The sequence below is a fragment of the Cavia porcellus genome, unplaced genomic scaffold (assembly GCF_034190915.1).
Source record: "Cavia porcellus strain 051 isolate PalLab524CR breed Dunkin Hartley unplaced genomic scaffold, mCavPor4.1 scaffold_2, whole genome shotgun sequence".
Taxonomy (NCBI): Eukaryota; Metazoa; Chordata; class Mammalia; order Rodentia; family Caviidae; genus Cavia; species Cavia porcellus.
In genome coordinates, this window is record NW_026947485.1 from 2,988,725 (window position 1) to 2,996,594 (window position 7,870).

The window sequence follows — 7,870 nt, forward strand, 5'->3', positions numbered from 1 at the left end:
CGCCACCTCACACGGCGCCCTGGCTTAACAATTCCCTGCTCCACATCACGATTGCTATGCAAGGCCACATTGCCACGCCAGCTGGTGCACAGACCTGACATCACTTCTGCAGACACCACACTTCCCTGTTCTCTTTAAGGAAATCATCAAATGTCCACAAGATCCCACTGTGTGCTAACGGAAGAGGTAGTACCTTTTTCTTTGGTAATCTTCTTTGTGTTTAAAACACACTTATTAGGGCTGAGGATGTAGACCAGTGGCATAAGCACCTACCTGGCAAGTGTGCAGTCCTGAGTTTGACCCCTGGTACCACACACACACAAAATTATTCTGCATTCTTCCCAAAAATGAAATTCACAGTTTCCTCCTCAACTCTTCCAGAGCACTGTAAGTATCAACAAAAACACAGAATATTATTATTTATCAAACAAAGAAATACAATGTATTGGATATGCACACTGGCTCTGGAGTCAGGTGTGTTTGCATGAAAATTGTGACTCAACTGTGCACTAACTCTGAATATAAGAGATCTGTAAATTTTGTTAAGATTAAGTTTCACGAAAAAAATTTCTATTAGTGTCTAAATTCAGACATTTTGATGTTATGTGTATGAGAACCTTCAGTGTCTATGCAGAACTAGAAGTGCTAAGGAATAATGCACTCAGGAAATGTCAAGAATGTGCGTAATTACCAGATGATTTGGGCCTCTTCCCAGTGAGAATACCAGGCAAATCAGATTCGCCCTTTCCTGGGTCTTTAACACCCCTGGCACTTGGCCTGCATGGGCGGTGGCACTGGAAACCTTCCAAGACAACGCCTGAGTCCTTAAGTGAGTCAGCCAGGCTGGTTCTGCACTTGGAAGCGATGTCTGGGAAAGTAACCCAAGCTTTTCCCCCTCTCTGCTCAGGGAAGAACAGCATTTCCTACAATCAAAAGCCAGCCTGAGGACCATCACTGCAATAACCATGCAGAGGAGAAAAAACTGCACAAACTACATTAATTAGTAGTAATGACCTAATCTATAGGGCTAGAGGTTCAAACCCAGCTATTCCCCTTCTGGGTCTCTTCCCAAAAGAATCAAAAGCTTCATACCACAGTGATACATGGACACCCATGTTTATAGCAGCACAGTGTGTGATAGCTAAATCTCGGAAACAACTGAAATGCCCTCAACTGATGAATGGATAAAAATGATGTGTTTTCTTTTTAATACAGTGGAGTACTACTCAGGCAAAAAGTATAAACTTGAGACATTTATAGTTAAGTGGATGAATCTTGAGACCATACTCAAGTGAAATGAATCAGACGCATATGTGTACATAGCTCATCGTCTCTGTGGTGTGGGAAACTAAAAGGGTCAATAAGGACCAAGATGCGTACTAGGTATCGTGAGATAGGAAGCAATTGTTCAAAAGGAAAAGGGAATTGGGGAAGGGAGAATAGAAAGGAAAAGAAGAAAAGAGAAAAAAAGAAAAAATGGAAATAAAAATTAGGAGGGGAAGAAGGACCAAGGAGGGGGGAAGGGAAAAAAGGAATTAGCATATCACCTACAGGTACAGATTCTCTGCGGTGAACGTGACCATTATGGTCATCTAAAATCAACTTAGGTTTTAAAAGATTTAAGGCCAGGCATGGGGCACACCTGTAATACTAGCACTCAGGAGGCTGAAGCAGGAGAATCACTGCAAGTTTGAGATCAGCAAAAGTTGCAAAGTAAGTTCAAGGCCAGCTTATCCTGCATAGAGAGACCCTGTACCAAAAAGTCCAAACAAAAAAGATCTAATCTCTAATGTGGATTAGAAAACTTTATTATTTTAAAAATAATTTGAATTATTTTGCTTTAACATATATATGAAAATACTTAGAAACAAAAGGAATTTTCTTCTACATTTTGGGGAAAAGACTGTCATGGCAGAGGATTCTCAGACTTACTGTTTCTTACTATAAAATTAATGTGAGAAAATGTCACTTGATAGAAAATAATTTATGTTTTTCTTTGGTTTAAAAAGTATTCATCTCAAATTTATAAGGATTTAACTTTAAATGTTTGCTAAATATTCACTTGATGTGTTTCTGTTAGTTTTTTTTTTCTCACCCTAGAGTTTGTCAAGTTGTTTTACCCAAAGTGCTCCTGTTGGGATGTCACCTACTTAATTTTATGAATTTACAAGTTAATATTTTCATAATGGCTGCTAATTTAATTTATATTTCTTTTAAATATAATGAAAAAATATCTGGTGATATTGCATCTTACAATGTGAGGTACCCAATAATATTCATGAACTATATAATGTAATGCATGTGTCTCAGTAAAATATACGATTCCAGTATTTGGGGAGCCACATAAATTATATTTCCAACATCACCTCAAAAATGTATAAACTGGAATGTGTAATATTACTCAAAAGCTTTCTTTTCAAAATGAAGAACTCTATACACTTCTTTTAATATGCATTCTTACAATTTTGACAATGTAGCCTTTCTCACTGAATATAATTGATGACAGGCATATGCATTTTTTAGGTGTTAAAAAAACTAGGCCCTTTTAAAATAATATTTTGAAGATATCTACATAAAATTAGAGATAACTACTCATTCTCCAGAGTGAATTCTCATTATCAACAATCAAAATTTTAAAAAATAAGATTCAAAATTCCTAGTACTTGGAATATATATCAATTAGGTGTTTAATATATCACTATTCTACTTTCCCATCAATTACTACATTATTGATCATATAGTTCATATTTCAATTAAAAGTGTAGTCATATATTTCTATAAATATAAATGCTCCTATATTTAAAAATATCTTAGTGAAACAAATATTAATGCTTGAAGGGAAAACTACTTTTGAAAGTATGATAAATTCATGCCAGATTGCACTAGAGAAACATCAAGTTTAAAATATCTTTAACGGTGTCTAAGAGGGGCTATTCTATTTCCTCAATTAGAATAGCTTAAATTTTTAAACCTTTGCAAGCCAAGTAAAAAGTCTTCCAATGTTCCATTAATTTACTGTTGCTTCTTGGCTTGTGCATATTATTTTTCATCTATAGTTGGCTGTTTCTTTCTTTGTGACTTCTGCCACTTGGCATCTATTAAATGACACGTGGCCAGTGGTGCCGTTCTGCCAGTGCCCTGGAAGCCCACCGTCCCTCTGTGGCCCTGCGTGAAGCACTGTCTGCGCGTTCCACGAACCCTCCGCAGGGAATTCCCACCGCCCTTGAGGTTGTTTCCCCGGGTCTCACCACACACTGAAAGAAGCAGCTCCTCCTTTCTCGCTCCTGGTTACCCTCGGACCAGTCCTTTGTGCCCTGACCCAGCCTGCACTTCCTCGTGAACAACTCTGCCCAAGAAGCCAGTCTCCCTGTCACAGTGCACTGGGCTGGGTGACCTGATACCACACAAGAGGACTCATGTGACCAGCTGGATCAGTCAGAGCTGTTCTGCTCTGTGATCATCCAGGATGAGCACAGAGCACAATCAGACCAGCTGCAGCCTGTTTCAGACCTCCTCCTGTGGGAATCCCTGCCTTTGGGGGTGGCCAGGAAAGTGGATTTGCTCCCTGAAGGTCCCCGCAGCTCCTTTGCCACCAGGAGGAAACTGTTTCTGAAAGCATCCAAATATCAGAAGGCGACAGAAGTGAACACAGTAAAACAGAGAGACAAAGAAAGGTCAGATGTTCGCTTACTTTCTTGTTACTGCAACAAAGTGTCCCAAGTCCACAACTTGGGCTTTTCGGGATGTTCTATTTTGAAATACTAACATTGCCTTCATGACCTCCAAAAGATTTATGCTCATTTCTTGATGCACAGTTCATTTTCCACCTCTACGAGTCACAAACTCTGAGCAGTTCCAGCATGACTGGAAAGAACAAAGTTGCTCTGACACTCAAGACAAGCTCAGCTTTGAGTTCCTGTGGAAATCAGAAAGAAAATCAGACCCTTCCAACGTGCCGTGGCTGAGCCCGCCCTGCACTGATGAGCACACAGCACCGGGGTCCAGGCTCCTCAGAAGCTCACCTCTGCGCACAGGAGGCTTTTGGAGGGTATTCCTAATTGAAACCGTATCGGACGCGGTACTTTAGACAAGTGGGATCCAGTTATAACCAGGTTTCCCAGTTAAATGAACAAAGACATCTTCCTTTCTGTATAAGGTTGTTTGTTACTTTTACATTAATGTGAAGATTCTCTACTGTCACACTTATGCATGTTGTCTCTTCTTCTCTGGGGGTATGAATTTTCATTTATTTCATTTATAAGTATTCCTCTACTTTTAAAATGAATTTTTTTACATAAACACTTTTACATACTGTTTTTCATTTAACTGTGTTTTTATACTTTTGTCCTAAAGCTTTGAAGGTTTTATGCTTCTATGAATCTAATCTTCATGGCTTTTTTTCCTGAGAAGATGGGTTTGTAGTCTTAACCATACTTACACATTACATCCATTTTCTAAAAAAAGTCCTACTGGAAAATTTCAACTAAATGCCCTGCTTTTCTGGATCTCTCCTTTTTTTTTTTATTGCTTTCTCTGTCTTTCAGATGTTTCCACACTCATTTTCTTTATATTTTTTTACATATTTTTATTTTATTATTTTATCTCATACTTTTCCTTGTTCTTCATTTTTTATAGTTTTGGTAGTATGTCAGTAGAATTTTAGTATCATTTTATCATATACCTTAAAATAATCTTTGAATTTGATTGCAGTTTTATTACATATATAAATAATTTATGATTATTTCTTTCACATTACTGAATTTTGCCATTTATGATTGTATGCCTTATCTGTTCTCTCCGTATCTCCAGTGATAATTTAGAATACTTCACAAAGAAGTATTCCTTCTCCCAAAGGCACTTTACACTGTATTTTTTTTCATAGGTTCTTTTTCTTTTTAATTGACACAACATTGTGTGTGTTTATATGACACTGTGATATTTCAATAGATGTATACACAGTTTACAGTGACCTGTGGGGTCATCAGCCTCTCTGTTACCTCGATGTTTATTAATTCTTTGTCCTGGGAACATTCAAACTCCTTTTCTCCGAGTTGGCATGAAATGCCTGTTTAGGTTGGCCCGCTGTAGTTCCCGCCGTGCCCTAGCTCGTGGGCAGTGACTCCACATCCCCACCCATCCTGCCTTGCCGCCCTTCCACCCAGCGTGGCTCTTTCCTTTGGAAGTTTATTTCTCTATCGTACCGCATTATTATATATTGGGAGGATATTAGAATGTGACATATTTCATTGTCTACAAAAGTTATCTCATACTAGTTTTGACAGTTATCCTAGCTTTGTAATTTATTGGTGCAGTTGCATTTGGTAAATTTTAAGAATTTTGTATCCTCCTTTGTAGTACTCCTGTCACGCATATATGTCTGTGCATTGCTTAAAGTTTCTAGAAAATGGGTACAAAGTAACTCAGAGGTGTGCTTGTTTTATTTTAAAATTAATGAAATAGCTTCAAGCGTTTCAGTAACAGCCTGAGGCCTAAGGGTGTACACATTTGCGTGTGCTCCTGTACACTCACAGATGTGACTCACGCCGTAACACCATGTTGGATCGACAGGGTCAGTGTTGGGGTACAGCGGCAGGCACCTGGGGGGCAGGCCCTGGGCAGACAGCGGTGGCTCCTTTGCTGCATGGGAGAGGGTGCTGTTGCTCTGTAGGTGCAACCGATGGAATCCGATATTCTGATTAGGTAAAGATTACAGTTTATGTTATGCAAGTTGGCAAATCCCTAAGAATGCGTGAGTTCATGCTGTAGTAACAGCGTGAAGAAGCCAGTGGTTTGCAGCCCAGAGTGTTTTCTGGTTCATCGCAGGTAGCACACAGGTGGGCCATAGACTTGGTTCTTACCTGTGCCACGGTGCTGGGGTTCCAGCCTGAGTTAGTGGATGCTGAGAGGAAAGAGCAAGGGGCGAAGCATTCAGCCGTTCTTACACCAACACAAGCCCAGAGCAATTCAGATGAGGAAACAGTTACATGGCCAAGATTAACACCCCCAGGTGTGCGATACACCATTCTTCCCGGAAAAAAGTAGAAAACAGCTATCCATTGAATTCACGATGTATGGCAGGAGAAGTGGGCAGACCAAACTCTCCATCAGCAGGTTTATCCTGCAGACCACCAAGCTGAGAACTTCTATTTCGTGTTAATTCTAGGTTCTAGCTCGAAAATCGTGCAGTTAACAGTGTCCATGTCACTGAACATAGTAACATCGTTGATCATGGCTCCGACTCAGCAATGTCCCCCACCGCAGGCGCTCAAGCCCTCCTGTCCCTCCGCATCTCGGCCGCCTGTGTCCCCCAGGCCTGCTTGGTTCTGGCCGTCCTTGCTCTGGTGGGGCCTGGATCTGGATTTCCCTGAGGGATAAACAGAGGCACTGACCAGGCGCCCACGATGCTTTTCACACACGGACCTCTCAGCTGGGGGACTCCTGAGGTGCCAGCTAAGGCACCCAGGAAAGACCCCAACCTCACCTGTGCCCAGCCACCGTCCTCCCCCTGCCTGCCCTCTCAAGTATACTAGGAAGCACCCTGTTTAGGCCTCTCCTTGGCAGGAATTCAATCTAAAAGAGCCTATGAAAATGTAATTATTACTCTGTCCTCACAAGGTGTTATGGATTAAAAACTGGTGTCAACATCAGCTGAATTAAATCAGCATGGTGCTGAGTGGAGATGTTTCACCTGAGGAAAGTTGCCAGCATAAATAGACACGTGGAGAAGGCGAGCTGGGCATTGTGGGTTTCTCTAAGTGTTGCTGTTTTGAGCCATTGGAGGAGTCTCCTGGAGGAACTCCTCATGACTAGCTTCCCCAGTGTAAGTTGGACCATTGTCATTGGAGGAGCTCAGGCCCCTGTTGGTGACAGTGGCTGTGGTTCACATAGTGGGAGCTCTGGTTGTTACATCAAGCATTGCTTCCTGACTCAGGAGGGGAAGGCATGTGCCCTTTAATCTCCAGGAGAAGCTTGCCATGCTGGCTTCCTGACATGCGCTTGACTATTCTTATTGTCGGAGGAGCTCAAGACCTCTGTGTCACTGAGGATGGCTATGGTGCTTTTCAGAATAGCCCTGGACTTTATTATGAGCGTGGCTCCAGTGTAGAACCCTCAACCCACCAGCACAGCTCCTTCACCCCACTGGCATAGACTTTCTAGCTTCTGCTGCTGACCTTTGGGCCTTCCCAGTGCAGATCCATAAAACAGACTGCCATGAGTCCTTCTCATGGGCTCTAGACCTCCAGCTGGACTCATGGGAGGCACTGTCATAAGCTCTAGGTCTTCATCTGGACTCATGCAGGACATTGCTGTGAAATCTAGGCCCTTGGCTGAATATTCAGGGTCTCTAGTTTTGTGAACAGATTTCCTGCACTTTCTTGTGTTTAACTCTGGGTGACCATTATAAAATAATATCAATTCTGTGTCCTGATTCTAACTGTTCTCCTCAAAACCCCTGACTACAACACAAGGTACGAACAAGGTAACGAAAGTATTCAGTGTTTAAAAACTAAGCCACATTTAAGATAAAACTTACAACCAAGTTTTAAAAATTATAATGGGATTTTCATTAAAAAAATGAAAATTTCTTGGTATGAACATTCTTCCTTGCTATGATAATTATTAAATATTTTAACTTTGTGTTTTGATTATAGTGATTATGTTTTTGACACAATTGCAAATATTATTTAACTTCCCGTATAGGCTATAATTTAAATTTGCCTTGGCTGGTGAATTCTGCTTTGTTGTCCGGGCTGACACTTCATTGTAATATTCACCTAATTGCCCACGCCTGCACCATTGATTACCAAGGTGTATAATCAAGGAACTGGATCCGGGGAGTGAAATAAGTTGGGAAAACCTAAGGAACACT

The 7,870-nt window shown here is 41.0% G+C and overlaps 1 long non-coding RNA gene across 2 annotated transcripts in view; it reads right to left on the reverse strand.

Annotated features, from left to right (window-relative positions):
* LOC134473313 (uncharacterized) overlaps positions 1-3,413 on the reverse strand; it is a 38,655-nt gene extending 35,242 nt beyond the window's left edge. For both annotated transcript variants that reach the window (XR_010043524.1, XR_010043523.1), the window contains exons 1-2: positions 3,249-3,413; positions 274-385 (exon numbers count right to left, since the gene is read on the reverse strand). This is a non-coding gene — a long non-coding RNA (uncharacterized LOC134473313). The remainder of the gene's footprint in view (positions 1-273; positions 386-3,248) is intronic.
* Positions 3,414-7,870: the final 4,457 nt, after the last annotated feature.